The 16747-nt window shown below is 45.7% G+C and overlaps 1 protein-coding gene across 1 annotated transcript in view; it reads right to left on the bottom strand.

Moving 5' to 3' along the window:
• The window catches only part of CPNE2 (copine 2), a 184174-nt gene extending 167703 nt beyond the window's left edge, over positions 1–16471 (bottom strand). The window contains exon 1 of the mRNA XM_075073711.1: positions 16417–16471. The gene's annotated coding sequence lies outside the window, so the exon portion shown is untranslated. The remainder of the gene's footprint in view (positions 1–16416) is intronic.
• Between the last annotated feature and the right edge of the window lie 276 nt (positions 16472–16747).

The raw sequence follows: 16747 nt of genomic DNA on the forward strand, positions 1-16747 counted from the left end.
TTTCCAGTTCCTCTTACTAATTATCCACACTCCTAGTATTGGAAAATCTCTCCTCTTCGCTTTCTTTGGCACTTTGGTTCAGTTCGTTCATGACATACGGCATTTGTGCTAGTACTGCATTTGTCTTCTTAGCACCCTCCCGTTGCATTGTTTGTTTAATGCCCTCCGGGCTGCTCCAGCTCATCTCCAACCAAGAAGATTAGCCTCCCATCTATGTGATTCAGGATTTCCCATTTATATAACGTCCCTTCTCTCTGTACCATGGACCAATGATTCACAGCTCCAGAGCTGACACTCTCACCACAGTCACACAGCCCAAGTTTGCCCAAGTATATTCTGCCTTCTATCTAATCATGATCATTGGTCCAGCAGGATCTCTAGGCATACCACTACAGCCTTCCTCTTCTTCAGCTCCCTTCCAAGATCCCTGAAGTCTTCTATAATTGGTGTCGTTTCATGTGGTGTCGAATTATTAGTTCCAGTGTGTATTATCACAGGTGAAGAGTTGCAAGATAACTTCGTAATCCTATCCAATCTTATGGTGACTGTGACACCCTGGCACCCCAATATTCACTACTGTCATATAATTAGGATATGTTTTGTACAAAGTATGCCTTGTGAAGTATCATTCTAAACGTCTTGATCTGCAAGACCAGGGTTTCTCAAACTGGGGGTTGTGATCCCTCAGGGGGTCATGACATCAGGGCCACTGAGAGCAGGTTCGGGCCATGGTGAAAAATTTTTTTCGGGCCCCTCAGCAAGGGCGGACTGGCTAAATAGGGCCAATGAAGCCAGGGAAGCCAGGCCCTGGGCCCCCTTCCAGACCACCGGGCCCCGGTAATTTGTACCAGCTTCCCCCGTCTCTCATTGGCCCTGCACAAAGTTATTATGTGGGGGATTGTGAGCTGTCACCTTTACCCCCAAATCCTGCTTCACCTCCAGCATTTATAATAGTGTTAAATATAAAAAAAAAAAAGTGTTTTTACTTTATAACGGGAGTTGCACTCATACGCTTGCTGTGTGATAGGGGTCACCAGTACAAAAGTTTGATAACCACTGCGCTAGACAGTAATATCTCATTGGACTGTATGTGCTATTATCATATGTGAAGTTATGAATTTGGCTACGTATGTGTTATTGAAACGTTGCGAGGTTGAAAACACCCACAAGCAGCCTTTCAGGTACAACAGTAAAAAGGCCAACAACGTTAATGGCTTACTGAGGAAATGAACACAAGCACAAGGATTACCCAAGAACTGTGCACAACAGAAACCTCTCAGAGATAGCACTACTCAGTGGAAACTGTTTGACCCAGGTCACAGCAAGAGAGCTTTCCAGCAAGTGGGAAGAAGATATAAAAGAGAGACAATGACATCATGATGGGACCTTACTCTCCCTGCAACAATACACCTGGAAACACCTGAGGAGCAAGGACTGAACTGTGGGAAGTGATGGTCCCAGGCTGGAAGGATTTTTAGCCTGTGTATTAAAACCTGGGAAAGCCAAGGCAACTTGAGCCTTAAGAATCTGCCAGCAAGTTTATCACTCAGGGTGAGAATTTGCTAATTCATACCCTACTTATCTAGTGTGTTAAGCTCAGTTTGCAGTTTTGTTTATTTACTAAGGTAATTTGCTTTCATCTGTTTGCTATCAATCACTTAAAAGCTACCTTTTATAGTTACTAACCTTGATTTTGTTTTGTCTATAACCAGCGTGTGGAAATTATAACTTGGGGCAGAAAGTTGCTGCATATCTTTCTGCACATTGAGGGAGGGGGTAAATTTCATGAGCTTGCACTGTCCAGTTCTCTGTGCAGTGCAAGACGGTATAATTTTGGGTTTGCCCTCTAGAAAGGGGTGTGCACTTGAGTAACTGGGCAGTTCTTTAGCTGACCCTTCCCATGCACAGCTGATCTCAGCATGTGTGTGTCATGCTGCAGCAGGATGTGTCCCGACCTGTATGTGTGCTGGTAAAGTGCAGTCTGAAGCCTGAGGGAGGGCTGGGCTAGCTTGCCTCAGCAGTACAATGTATAGGGAGCCCAGCCTGGTGGGTGAGGCGGGCTCAGTGGTAACCCAGTTCCAAACAGCATCCTGAGGGGAAACCGTCCCAGTGATATCTTGTATTTTTGCTAGAAGGAGACAGCATGCTGTCCTACTGCCCTTGTGTCTTTTGCTGTCTGTCTTCTCTTCTTAATATGCAGTGGCTGATGAGGACTGCTTGCTTTCTTAGGATGGCTGAAGAACCCTCGTCATAGCTGCTTGCTTCATACAACAAGGATGCCCATCAGATATGTCCCCTGTAGCTTTCTGTTCTAGTCCTCCAGAGACAGGGTCTTCCAGAGTTGATTTACTGAGCATCTGATAATGTTTTGATGCTTCTACCTGGGTTGAATGCCTCCTGGCTCTCTTTCCCCTCTTGGTCACAAATCTTCAGTCCATTTCTTTGATTTCTTCTCTCTCTGGTACCTTTTTCACCAAGCCTTCGCCTTGTGGCATCTGTTACAGCAGTTTCCAAATCTGGTTGTCCGTGAAGTCTTCGTTTTCTCAGATACTGCACAACGTTGAATCTTGTGCTTCCAGCCTACATATCTTCTCTTTTAATATGTCCAGCAGCTTGTACTTCATACACCTGAAATCACTTTGGTCTTCCAGCAGAACAGAAAACATAGCAGACTCAAGGCAGGTCACAGCAGTTGTTCTCTCATCATCCATATTCATTATCTATTAGAGTTCTTTGAAGGGGTCAACAAACATGTGGACAAGGGGGATCCAGTGGACACAGTGTACTTAGCTTTCCAGAAAGCCTTTGACAAGGTCCCTCACCAAAGGCTCTTACGTAAATTAAGTTGTCATGGGACAAAAGGGAAGGTCCTTTCATGGATTGAGAACTGGTTAAAAGACAGGGAACAAAGGGTAGGAATTAATGGTAAATTCTCAGAATGGAGAGGGGTAACTAGTGGTGTTCCCCAAGGGTCAGTCCTAGGACCAATCCTATTCAACTTATTCATAAATGATCTGGAGAAAGGGGTAAAAAGGAGGATGCAAAGTTTGCAGATGATACTGAACTGCTCAAGATAGTTAAGACAAAAGCAGACTGTGAAGAAAACTTCAGAAAGATCTCACAAAAACTAAGTGATTGGGCAACAAAACAAATGAAATTTAATGTGGATAAATGTAACAATGCACATTGGAAAAAAAAACCCCAACTATACACACACAATATGATGGGGCTAATTAGTCTACAACAAATCAGGAAAAAGATCTTGGATCACTGTGATAGTTCTCTGAAGTCCACACAGTGTCAAGCGTCAAAAAGCAAACAGGATGTAGGAATCATTAAAAAGGGATAAAGAATAAGACAGAGAATATATATCCTTATATAAATCCATGTACACCCACATCTTGAATACTGAGTACAGATGTGGTCACCTCATCTCAAAAAAATATACGCACTAAAAAGGTTCAGAGAAGGGCAACTAAAATGATTAGGGTTTGAAGAGGTCCCATATGAAGAGAGATTAAAGAGGCAAGGACTTTTCAGCTTGGAAAAAGAGACTAAGGGGGATATGATAGAGCTATAAAATTATGAGTAATGGAAAGTAGATAAGGAAAAGTTATTTACTTATTCCCATAATACAAGAACTAGGGGTCAACAAATGAAATTAATGGGCAGCCGGTTTACTACAAATAAAAGGAAGTTCTTCTTCATACAGCACACAAGTCAACTTGTGGAACTCCTTGCCTGAGGAGGTTGTGAAGGCTAGGACTATAACAGTGTTTAAAAGAGAACTGGATAAATTCATGGAGGTTAAGTCCATTAATGACTATTAGCCAGGATGAGTAAGGAATGGTGTCCCTAGAGCCTATTTGTTTGTCAGTGGGTGGAGATGGATGGCAGGAGAGAGATCACTTGATCATTACCTGTTAGGTTCACTTCCTCTGGGGCACCTGGTATTAGCCACTGTTGGTAGACAGGATACTGGGCTGGATGGACCTTTGGTCTGACTCAGTATGGCCGTTCTTATGTGGTATAGAGCCATACCTAAAACAGGAATCCCACAGAAACTTGAATGTTTATCACTTCTGTTCACTTGGCAACCAACCTATATACTAAGACTTGCTTGTCTGCTCTATTCCCTCATTAAGAGGATGGGATTAACCACTCAGACTCCAAACACGAGTTCTTTTCAAAACCCAAGGGTCCCAGCCATACAGCCCTGCCTCACCTGACCTGCCCCGGGGCTTACAGCCAAGCCACACAAGCCTCACAGAAGACACCTCAACGCACAGGAGCTGCAGCTTCGCTCTCTGAAACTCCTCTTTGCCGCTTCGCTTCTGTTTACCTTAAATGGTGTGTGTGTTGCAGAAAGGAGAAGGGCTGGTGACATAGGCCACATCCTTTTGGGAAGAAAGCAGCTTTGGGTGAGGAAGTGGCATATCCCAGCTTCTTCCAAACAGTTCTCAACAGCACAGATGTGTCACATGGGGTTGTCATGGAGTCACCACGCCGATGCTCTGGAAGTGCTCTGAATGAAGCCCGTCAGGACTCTGGGGGAGCATGGCTCCTCTCTCTGAGCATAGCATTGCCAGGGCAAGAAGCTTACACAGTGTCAGCCTTCCTGGGTCTGACCTCAGAGCATTCAGCAAAATCCCTGTTCTCACCATGCGTTTCCTGTGGCGAATCCGCCTGTGCGAGGCTCCTGGGGAAGCCAAAGGACCCTGCACCCCAATTCCGCAGTCAGGAGTGATGCTCAACCAGCATTGCAAAACGGAAGGTGTATTAGTTGACAGGTACACAGCGTAGAACAGAATTTGTTAACACAGAAATCCGTGACTTTCAGCCATGTCCATCTTGGTGGAATCCTGGGCCAGACGCCCTGGACTCCCCACTCCCGTCTCCCACAGCAGACTGCCCTGGACCCCGCTGCCTGGCCTCCAACACATTCATTGCTTCTCCTCTGGTCTTTGTCCTGTTTCCCCAGCAAAGTGTCACCCGGTCGCATCCCCCTCCTGGTTCTCAGCTTACGAAGGGCGTCAGCCATCACGTACATGCAGGCAACTGGGCAGCCTCACCTGCCCTGAAGGCCTCGGCAAAAGTCACACACCCAATTCCCACCACCTAGGCCTTGGTGCTGAACAGAGGGAAACTGAGGTAGTCACAGTATTAGTTTAGGACAGTAAGACTCAGATTCAACATAACAAGGTGAAAAGCCTCGTTTTGTCACGGGGTGACCTGAGAAGTATTTTGTCACATACAGCCGGTCAAAACCTGGGTCCTTATTCAAGTGACATTTACACAACAGAGCGGGGAGGCGGGAGCATGACATGAGCAAGCATGTTGTGCAGTGGTGGATTTAGAGCTAGTCAGGCCCTGTGCACAACTTCATTTTCAGCACACACACAGCCAAGAAAAAAGAACATTCTCTCTAATCTCCCCCCCATTTTTTCATTTTTTTTTCTTCCTTCTCCTCCTATACTATAAGCAATGGGAAGTAAATGAAAATAAAGTGAGGTTCTTTGACAGGGGCAACGAGTTGGGGTGTGGGAGGAGGGGTGAGGGTTGCAGGCTCTGGGAGGAAGTTTAGGTGCAGGGTGCAGGCTCTGGGCTGGGGCAGGGGTGCATGAGAGGGTGAGGTCCGCATTAGAGATTGCATAGAGCAGGTGAAAAAGCACATCTGAACAGACACACAGACCAACCCACTACAGAAGCTGGACACTAGGACTCAGAGAAAAATATCCCTTTTGCTCGTGTGTACAGGTATCAGCGTGCCTTCCACTGTAGCACAGCCTCTTCTGGAGCGGAACACGGCTGTTTAGCAACACAACCCATGTTGCCAACTCCTGTGGTTTTTTAATGTAAGTCTCATGGCAGTTGATGTTTTTCTGAAAGCCCCACCTCCCAGAATCCTGTGAAAAATCTCAATTTACATTAAAAAAAAAAAAAGGTACATTTCTAGTCCTTGTAGTTCTGGAAAAGAGCCTGAAAACGTAATCCCCTCAAAGGCTCAATGATCAGTAGGCAAATAAAAAGAACCCAACATTGATTTTATTTAAAAATTGTATTTTTTTTAGCCAATCTCATGATTTCTTTTGGTGCCTGGCTCCTAGTTTCTGAGTGCTTGAGGCTGGCAATACTGAAGTGAACAGTTTAGCATAAGTGGTCAAGCAGAATAATGTATTCAGTGGAAACCACAGTGGGTCAAGGTAAAGCTCTGCCCAGAGTTGTAAGTAGCCAGGAGAGTATGAATATCCCAATTCCTAACCTTGGGGAGAAAATAAGTGACATGGGGGTCTCTGATGGGCATAAAATTGTCAGTCTCGGTTTGATGTCTCATCCAAGTGATGTATCAGAGGGGTAGCCATGTTAGTCTGGATCCGTAAAAACAGCAAAGAGTCCTGTGGCACCATATAGGCTAACAGGCGTATTGGAGCATGAGCTTTCGTGGGTGAAAACCCACTTCATTGGATGCATCCAAGTGATGGCAACTCAAGCTGCCCAGCGCCCCAGTCCAGTGGTAGGCCCTGGATCCATACTGACTCAGAGGAAAGGATGCCAGCTAAAAGAGCTGGTCAGGAGCTTTCTGGTGAAGCAATTTTTCTGGAATTTGCTAACCGAAGTCATTTACGGAAATGTTGGGTGTTGACCAACTTCTGCTGAAATGCCTTCCTGCCAACTGGTAGGTGCTATGGCGACCAATTTGTAGATCCACGGCAACCCTGCCATCATCCTGTCTCAGAGTTAGGCTTCCAGGCTTCCTGTCGTGGCGCTGGGAGCCGGAAGCCCCAGAAACCAATCAGGGCTTCTAGGGTCCCTGCTCTGTGATGGGGGATGCCCTGGGAGCCCCTGCAGTCAGGGGAGCCCAGGGACTTGGGGCAGCCGACTGTTCTGTGTTGTGTTGGGAAAACGGAATGGAAATAGGTTGTTTCTTCCTTTGGGGAATTTTCTCAGAATTTCCCTTCGAAATGTGGGGTTTCATTCCCATTTGGAACAAAACCTCTTTCTAAATGTCAGGATCTCCTGCAGGTTGGAGATTTCAAAGCTTCAACCAGGTCTAGCACCTACAGGGTCACAGTCATCATCCTCCCTACATATCGTAACACCAAGCAAGTCTAAATGCCAGGTTTCTTCGCATAGTCATTCCGTAAATAAGCCTGTCAAATGGAAATGGGCTCTCAGTTACAAAGGGGCAGAAATTCAGTGTATAGGGAGAGATACCTTGGGCCAATTTAGTCGGAGGTCTAACGCCACTGTCTCTGATGAGCTTATACCGAGGTTTAATCTGGGCCCAGGAGGCAATGTAGAAAACTGCAGGCAGAGAAAATCTCAGAGACTGAGGGTGATTTGGGCGGCTAATTACCATTTTCAAAAACGCCTACATGGTTTAGGAGCCCAAGTGATTAAGATGCTTTTGAAACTGGAATTTGGGTTCCTTTCACTTAAGTCAGGGGTTCTCAAACTAGGGGTCGTGACGCCTCAGGGGGTCGCAAGGTTATTACTCGGGGGGGGTCATGAGTTGTCAGCCTCCACCCCAACCCATGCTTCACCTCCAGCATTTATAACAGTACTAAAATCAGGGGTCGGCAACCTTTCAGAAGTGCTGTGCCGAGTCTTCATTTACTCACTCTCATTTAAGGTTTCGCGTGCCAGTCACACATTTTAACGTTTTTAGACAGCTTTCTTCTATAAGTCTATAATACATAAGTAAACTATTGTGGTATGTAAAGTAAATAAGGTTTTAAAAATGTTTAAGAAGCTTCGTTTAAAACTACATTAAAATGCAGAGCCCCCCAGACCGGTGGCCAGGACCCGGGCAGTGTGAGTGACGCTGAAAATCAGCTTATGAGCTGCCTTCAGCAAGCGTGTCATAGGTTGCCTACCCCTGTGCTAAATATATATATAAAAAAAAATGTTCTTAATTTATAAGCGGGGTTGCACTCAGAGGCTTGCTGTGTGAAAGGGGTCACCACTACAAAAGCTTGAGAACCTCCGAGTTAGGTGCTTTGGAAAATTTGACTCTGCTCCTGTGACGAAACCTGTATCACCAGCCATAGCAGAGCTGAATGGCCAGCAAGGAAACAGCATGGCCAATTCAATGCATTCAAAACTCATGAGTCATGCCCCTTCCCTCCTCAGCGAAAATGAATGAATGAATGAATGAATAACTAGAGATTTGCTTAAAACAATAATAGGTTCTTTCTCTTTCCCTTCTGTTTTGTGACCCTTTCGGACGCACTTTTTCAAGTTTTCTTTGCCACCAAAGGCACAGGCTAGAAATGTACTTTTTCTTTTCAATGAAAGCTGAGATCCTCAAGGAGTCATACACAAACTGCAACAACTGGCAACCCCAGTTTCAGGAGAACACCACATGGAAGGCTTGAGTCCGTTCTCCCTGAGACTGGTATTCCACTCCCGGAACTCCACTGACTTCAACAGAATAACTCCCAATTCACACCACAAGCGAGAGCCAAATTAGCAGGGGCGGCTCTACGTATTTTGCCACCCCAAGCACGGCAGGCAGGCTGCCTTCGGCAGCTTGCCTGCAGGAGGTCCCCGATCCCGCGAATTAAACAGCATGCCTGCGGGAGGTCCGCCAAAGCCATGGGACCACCAGACCCTCCGCAGGCATGCCACCAAAGGCAACCTGCCTGCCGCCCTCGCAGCGACAGCAGAGCGCCCCCCACGGCTTGCCGCCCCAGGCATGTGCTTGGTGTGCTGGTGCCTGGAGCCACCCCTGCAAATTAGGCACTTAATCTAGTCAGTTCAAATCACAGGTTAGCATTTCAGTCAGGGGCGGGGGCTTGATCCTGCTTCCACTGACATCTATGGAAGCTCTGCTACGGAGTTTAACCAGAGCAGGATCCAGCCCTAGGTTATTACCGGCTCGGAGACTAGTATCATCACTCTCCGTACACTTAAAAACAACAAAAATGCCAGTTTCAAAGCCCCATGGACAATGCTATCACAGCAAACAAATAGGACTGTTAATCTATCCTGGCTGTTACTGCACCAAGCGGTCAATTCACAGTGCCATGCAATCAGACAGCTCTAGGGCGACACGACCTGTTCACCAGGACCTGGGAAGAGCAGAGCGACGCAGCAGAAGGCAGGAGGAAAAGCCACATCCGAAGGCCTTAAAAATTACAAGCTGCATCTCCAAGCCAACACATGTAATTTAACATCACTGGAGATTAGGCTGTCTTGTTTTTCCTTTCAACAGGGAGGAAGGATCAGATAAGAAGCTTGTTCTCCCCGTACAATGCAGACCACACTGCAACAAAACCACTCAGACTGTAGGTCGCAATTTCCTGGCAAACAATGTTTTTAGACACACTCTGCTACAGAGAAGGTTATTTTAATGCATTCTAAAAAACCTTCCATACCTAGCAGGGGTAGCATTAGGGAATGCTGAGCCGTACAGACCCTTAAACAACTGCAGGGTTAGGATCCAATCCTGAGAGGCAATGATAAACTGGGGATAATTTAAGCAAAAGGCTCCCACAAAATTGTCCCGGTGGCCTGAGGTAAGTCCCAGGTATAATCTGACCGGGGTACGTGTTTGCAGAGAGAAAGGTCTGGAAACAAGGCATTGATTCATTTGTTTCCCCATATATTTAAAAAACCAAACAAAAAAAAAATTAAAAAGCAGCTGTCTTATAGCCAAAGCCATGGAGGGTGGCAAACACACAGACTGTGACAACCTCAGGGTTTGTTTTGACCCAGAAAAGCGGCCAAGTTTAGCTCAGGTTTAGCGAATGTGAACTAGCTAAACTAACATAAACTTGATGCCTTTCTCAGCTTAGATGCTTTAGCTGGATTTCAGCCAACCAGAGCACGAGGTGGGGTGATTTAAACGTCATGTGGAAAGCCTCAATTTAAATAATCGATTTTAATCCACTCTTCCATTTATACTTGAGTTATTTTCTAAAGAAAGATGTTCCCCTTAATTGATATAACTGTTAAAACATTTACAGCAAAATAGAGCCTTTATATGAGATGAGTACATCTTCTCGTTACCTAGGAGAGCACACTAACTATGTACATTTTTTAAGCAATTATAAAGCTTGATATTTTTGTACACTTATTGTACATTTTCAAAAAGTACAGGAGTACTTGTGGCACCTTAGAGACTAACAAACTGATTTCAGCATAAGCTTTTGTTGGCTACAGCTCACTGAAACCTGTACACTTTCGGTATGTCAAGAAATGGTGAATGACATATTGCTTATTTACTGGATAACTTTTTGCTCATGATTTGTATCGAGCTGCATTAAGATGGTAACTGGAATGTAATTAAATACAAAACAGCATTTACAATTGATTTTTATTAAACAAAACAACGTTCAGTGTTTTTGATACGTAACCTTCTCTTATCAAAAGATGTTCCATCTTTACGACTAAACTATTTATTAAACAGAGGGATTAACTATAGCAATAACTCAGTCACAATGAAACACCATCTACCGGCAGCAAGAGCTGCAATGCTCATGACACCTAACTCCAATATACATCAAGGCTGCATAGCTGGAAATTCACGTAGAGCAGAGAGAGAGAGTAGATACATGTCAAATGGTCATTTTAATACATATCGCAGGTAGATGGTTAAGAATCGAGCAAATACTGTGGAAAATTGTGTTTCTTGGTGCCAAAGATTAAAGAATAACGTCTTTCAGCATTATAAATCCAAAATGGGAGTATCTTTAAGCGTTATTAAACCTTAGCATTATCATCGCACTGTATAATTATGAACTTTTCTTTGTTATAACTGGTTCACGTGGAATAAATAAGGTCCATAAAAGAAAAGTAACAGCGTTAACGCTTAATAGACTATGAAAGTGATGGCATCACACTCCAAGCGGGTAACTGTGAGGAAGAGGATTACTTTCCAAACAACTGGTGTTGGGTTATAACGTCGAAAAAGGTCAGTTTGTTTCTGTCTAAACACTGTAACTAACTGTGTTAACAGGTAAGTGAGTGTATGTTACTAAGCATGGAACCTTTAAGCAGTGAAAAGACGAGCTGGGATGGCTGCAATGTGTTTTAAATTGCCAACCATGTGGTGGGTGTGCCAGCCATCCTTAACGCTATAATGCTGCAGTCGGGAGCACATAATATTCAAATGCCCCATGGCAGAAAGAGGAAAAAGAAAACCCTCAAGATCTGAGTATCATAAAAGAAGGAAAAGGACCAAGCAAAACAGCATCCAGATGAAGAAATTTTACTTGGAGAGGAGGGTAGCTCACATCCGCATGGAAGCAGTTTGGAAACTCAAGATGATGGAAACTTACTTCTAGATGAAGGCAGCTCACAGAATCAGACTGATATGGAAGTGGAGAAAATTTATTCACCTTTAGAGACACATGCAGACATTGAAGTAAATGAAGTAGAAGGAAGAAAGAATGAGGAAGTTACAAACAAGTTACAGTATGGGGACCCAGCTTCATGGCCCAGTGTGCGGCAAATCCTCGTGGAACATGGACCTGAACAAGTTCATGAATTTCTCTTCCCTAAGGATGGAAATAAAAGAAAATTCTCCGCTCAGCATTACAAGAGGAAAAACTCATTAATAGGGCAGAAATTCATTGGAACTGGTTACAATATTCAGTGTTGAAGGACTCTGTGTTTTGCTTTTGCTGCAAGTTGTTTAGAAATCAAGCAACTGGTACATCACTTACTGAAAATGGTTCGAAGAACTGGAAAAACGTATCTTCAGTTCTCTCTTCACATGAAAGAAATACAGAAAGAACTTGAATTAAGGTTGAAAAAGGAAAAATTATCGAAGAAAATTTACATGTGCTCAAGGAAAAAGAAGAATAATGGTAACAAATATTAGAGCGTCTGATTGCTTTAGTGAGACTTCTCGGTGGGCAAAATGTAGCATTCTGCGGCCACGGCAGAAATGACAAAATTATACACTCCAGGTAATGGAAACTTTTTAAGATTTGTTGAATAGCTCGCTTTGTTTGATCCAGTCATGAAGGAGCATCTACGTAAAATAACTGATCATGAAACACAGGTTCATTGCTTAGGAAAAAATATGCAGAATGAACAGATTCAAATCCGGATTCAAATTCTGAAACAATGTCATTATCTGTTGAAAACTTACGTGGCCAAAGCTATGATAATGGGAAGGGTAAAGACAATGATGTGCAAAGGAGAATCATGGAAATCAATCCTAGGGCCTTTTTCGTTCCTTGCACTGCGCATTCTCTGAATTTGGTTGTCAAAGATGCTGCTAGATGCTGTTTGAAGACAAGCAGTTTCTTTGACCTGGTGCAATGTGTGTATGTGTTTTTCTCAGGCTCAACACACCGTTGGGAGATTCTGACTCGCCATGTGAATTCTGTGACTGTGAAACTACTTAGTCAGACAAGATGGGAGGGTTGCATTGATGCTTTTAAGCCTCTTTGCTATGAACTTGGAAACATTTTATGATGCCCTAATTGAAATTTCTGATGATACTACCTTTACTGGATCATCTGGCAATACGGCACGTTCAGATGCAGAAGCTTTTGCAAATGGCCTTTCCAAGTTCAAATTTGTGATTTCACTCATTTTTTGGTATAATATTCTTTTTGAGATTAACCTCACTAGTAAGCAGCTTCAGAAAAAGAACTTGAACATACATTCTGCTATTCAAAAACTGCAGCAAACTAAAAATATTCTGGAGGAATTCAGAAGTGATGAAGGGTTCAAAAGAACACTGGTAGATTCTTTGAGCTTGCTGAAGAAATAGACTTTCTGACAGAATTTGAACCAGAGCCAGTTCGCATTCGGCAAAAGAAACAGCAGTTTTCATATGAAGAACGAGACACACCCATTCAGAACCCAAAACAAAGGTTCAAAGTGAATTTCTATTTCACAGTCCTTGATACTGCGATTCACTCGGTTAACAAAAGGCTTCAACAGTTGCAGCAGCTAGAGTCAGTATTTGGCTTTCTATATGATATCCACAGCTTGCAAAAGAAAACAGCAAAACAGATAAGAGAATTTTGGTTAAAACTGGAGCCCGCACTGACTCATGAAAATTCAAAAGACATTGATGCTACAGCTTTGTGTAGTGAGCTTCAGGCTTTTTCAAGATGATTTAAGAAACATTCCACTCCTGAACAAATACTGAAGTTTGTTTGTGAAAATAAACGCACAGACAGTTTTCTAAACATTTTTATAGCTCTACGCATTCTTTTAACTTTCCCAGTTTCTGTAGCTAGTGGGGAACGTAGCTTCTCAAAGTTAAAATTGATAAAAACATATCTGCGTTCAACAATGGTGCAAGAGAGACTTGTTGGACTTGCCACAATGTCAATAGAGCATAAAATAGCTGGAAAACTGGATCTAAAAGAACTAGTGACCGAATTTTCAAACTTAAAGCAAGAAAAGTCATGTTTTAAGAGCACAGAGTGTTTTTTATTCCAAGTGTTCTGAAAATACAGGTTAAAGTTCATTGAAGAGTTTTCTTATTTCTTTCTATATTGGATGTGGTGGTAATGGCAGTTAAAGCAGGATAGTGTAATGGATGATTTTGGATTTGTAATAATAAAAATTATAATTAACATTTTAATGCATTTTTATTTGAAACCAGACTGAAATATCATCTAGCTGTCATGTACAAATCTAGTCTGAAAATTTTGTCTCTCTATTTTATCTGATCTCAGAAATATTAGTTGGACAGATGGACAAACCAAAAAACAAGCCCCTGTTTAAAAAAAAAAAAAAGGCTTAAAAACACTAAAAGGAAAAAAGGGGCAAAATGTTTCCCAGTTTACCAAAAACCTCAGCCTAGATCTGTCCCTGCGGTTGGGGGGTGGTGCATGGTTCACCTAGGGTGCCAGTTGCTGGCAGCTAGTCTAGGGCGGTCCCTGAACAGAACTCTGCAGTAACACCAAGGTTCAGAGGGGAACTCTAGGGATAAGTCTACACGAAAGGCCAGACTCACCCCAGTTCCTCCAGCATCATTCAGGAGCAACTTTGGTACAATCAGTGAAATTACTCCAGATTTAGGGCTGGATCCACAGGCTATTGAGATTAATCTTTCCATTGACTTCAGTGGGAAGTGAATCAGACCCTTACAGAGGCGTAGCAGAGATCAGAATCTGGCCCTCAGGCCTTCTTTGCCACAAATTCTCCACCACATCCCCAGTTTCCCTAGTGACCACAAAGGTGGGCATGCCAGTACATTAATCCAGATTGCTCCATGCAGTCCCTGGACTCCAACAAGGCTACGTGCATAAGAGTTACTCACATGAGGAAGTGCTACAGGATCAGGATCTTAGGCTAGGTCTACACTGGGGGGGGGAGGGGGAGTCGACCTAAGTTTCGCAACTTCAGCTACCTGAATAGCATAGCTGAAGTCGGCATATCTCAGGTTGATCTACCTGGCCGTGAGGATGGCAGCGAGCCAACCGCTGCTGCTCCCCTGTCGACTCTGCTTCTGCCTCTCACCGCGGTAGGAGTTCTGGAGTGGACGGCAGAGCGATCGGGGATCGATTTTATCGCGTCTACACTAGACGTCATAAATCGATCCCCAATCGATCGATCCGGCAGGTAGTGTAGACAAGCTCCAAGTTTGGCAATGGGGGGGAGGGGGCATTCAGTAGATCCCAAAGCTAGATGGAGCAGTGGAGCGCACTACTTGTTGGTAGCTCAGTTATTTGCCCAAATTGGCATGATGGATTTCGTAAACCCAGCCAGCCATCAGAGCTGCCACTAACACCCTGGAAGCTGTTCTTACAAAGAAAGAGAGCCCTTCCCACCACCTCCTACACAAAATAGTGAATCACCCACTAGGGCTCCAGCAGACCCAGGTGCTACAAAGCAAACAGTGTTGAGGAGAACAATAGCCAACAGTGAAGATGTACAAAAGTAGAGGCACATCACAAACTGCAAACAAGCACCTTTGCCCTCCAGCTCTCCAGCTGGCTGCCGTTCACTCTGACTCCCAACCCACAGCAAGTGGGGCAGACTAGAGAGGGGCCCTGTACCACTGAGCTACCAGAAAGATATCCAGCACCTGGGTCCAGGGTCACTGGATGTTAACCATCAGAAAGCAACGTGGGTCACTGATCTCTTCTGCAAGGTAAAATTTTGGGCACCCGTGAATCTAGGCTAAATCCTAAATCACCACACTCAAACTAGGGTGACCAGACAGCAAGTGTAAAAAAATCGAGACCGGGGTGGCGGGTTATTGGCACCTATATAAGAAAAAAACCCAAATATTGGGACTGCCCTATAAAATCAGGACATATGGTCACCCTATTCACAACAGCAGTCCTGTCAAAGTCAGCGGGGCTGCTATAACCATGTGCTACGATAGGGCCAAGAGGCTCCAAGCCTGAAGAGTGCACTATCTTAACTGGTGAGACAAGCAGAGTGGGAGCAAAGGAGTAATATTGAGTAAGCTGCAAGCACGATTTGTGGCACACGGTGAGAGAGAGGAACTGGCTTTAAAACATGCCACAAGACATGTGTACCATCAACTCTAAACAAATCCCTGAAGGTCCCAGAGCGGCTGCGGAGAAACAGGTTCATTCTCGTGTCTGGGTGGTATATAAACATTAAGGGTGGATGGATGTGGGCCCCTACCAACATTAACAGAGCCTTTTCTTCCTCTCCCTTCCAGTGGCAGAGAACACACACAGTTCTGAAGAGAAATACAGTATTTTCCCTTCCACACTGCAGACAGATCCAGAGTCCATGCGCTGTAATGGATTCTCCCTGCCAGGCACTAAAGACTTGGATTTCGTTTAATATTTTTAGCTGGAGTGAGCACTCAGTAGCTTTAAAAGAAAGAAGAAAATCACAGCTCTAACTATCAGCTACACCAGTAGGGATTTTCCCCCCTAGTTACTGCTAGGCTGGATAGGACCCCGGGTGCAAGGCGTGTGCCATGAGGTGGACTCTGGGCAAGGCAGCCCCTCCCAAAGCGGAGGGCTGGAACAACAGGGGCCATGGTCTGCATTTAGCGTTTGACTTGAGCGGGATGGGGGAGTTAACCTGACCCAGGCGCTGGTAACCGACTGCCGTTGATCGTGTTGCAAACCGCTTCTGGCAGGCTGCCCTGTGCCAGCAAGGGCCTTTGCAGGGCGCACGTCAAAACGGGCTCCGCAGAGCGCTCTTCCTCCGGGGTCCGGGGGGCTGACGGGCAGAGCCAGCCCCCGTGGGCCGGGAACGCTCCCCGGAGGCGACCCGTTTCCTGGATTGCAACTAGTGCAGAAGTAAGGCCAAGCGCCAACCCCAGCCCGTGAGCCGCCCGGCGCCGCTGCCAGGAAACTTCCAGTGCAGCAGCCCGGAGAGGGGCCCCCAGCCCGCTGGCTGCGGGGGCACAGACCCCCCGGGGCCCGGGGCTGGCCGCGCTCCGCTCCCTCCCTGGAAGCGGCTCTGGTCCCCGCCCGAGCCCAGCCCAGCCCGCCAGCTACTCACAGCTGTGCCGCTGCCCTCCGGGAGCCGGGGCCCGGGGCCCCTCACCGAACTGCTGGGGCCGCCGCGGGGAGCTGCTGGGGCATCGCCGAGAGCGCGCGCCGGCACGGGAGCCCTTCCCGCCGGGCTCGGGGATCAGCGGGGAGGGCATCGCCGCCGTCCTCCTCCCGGCAACAGCGGCTCCTCTGGGCCCGGGCTGGCTGCCCGCACCTGCGGGCTCCGCGGCGCGCAGTGCCGTCCCGGGGAGCGCTCTCGGGGCAGTGTCCGGCTCCGCTTCTCCGGCGGCGGCAGCAGCGCTGGGTCTGCCGCCGGCCCGCGCACCCCGGCAGCGAGC

The sequence above is a fragment of the Chelonoidis abingdonii genome, chromosome 19, assembly GCF_003597395.2.
Source record: "Chelonoidis abingdonii isolate Lonesome George chromosome 19, CheloAbing_2.0, whole genome shotgun sequence".
Lineage (NCBI taxonomy): Eukaryota > Metazoa > Chordata > Testudines > Testudinidae > Chelonoidis > Chelonoidis abingdonii.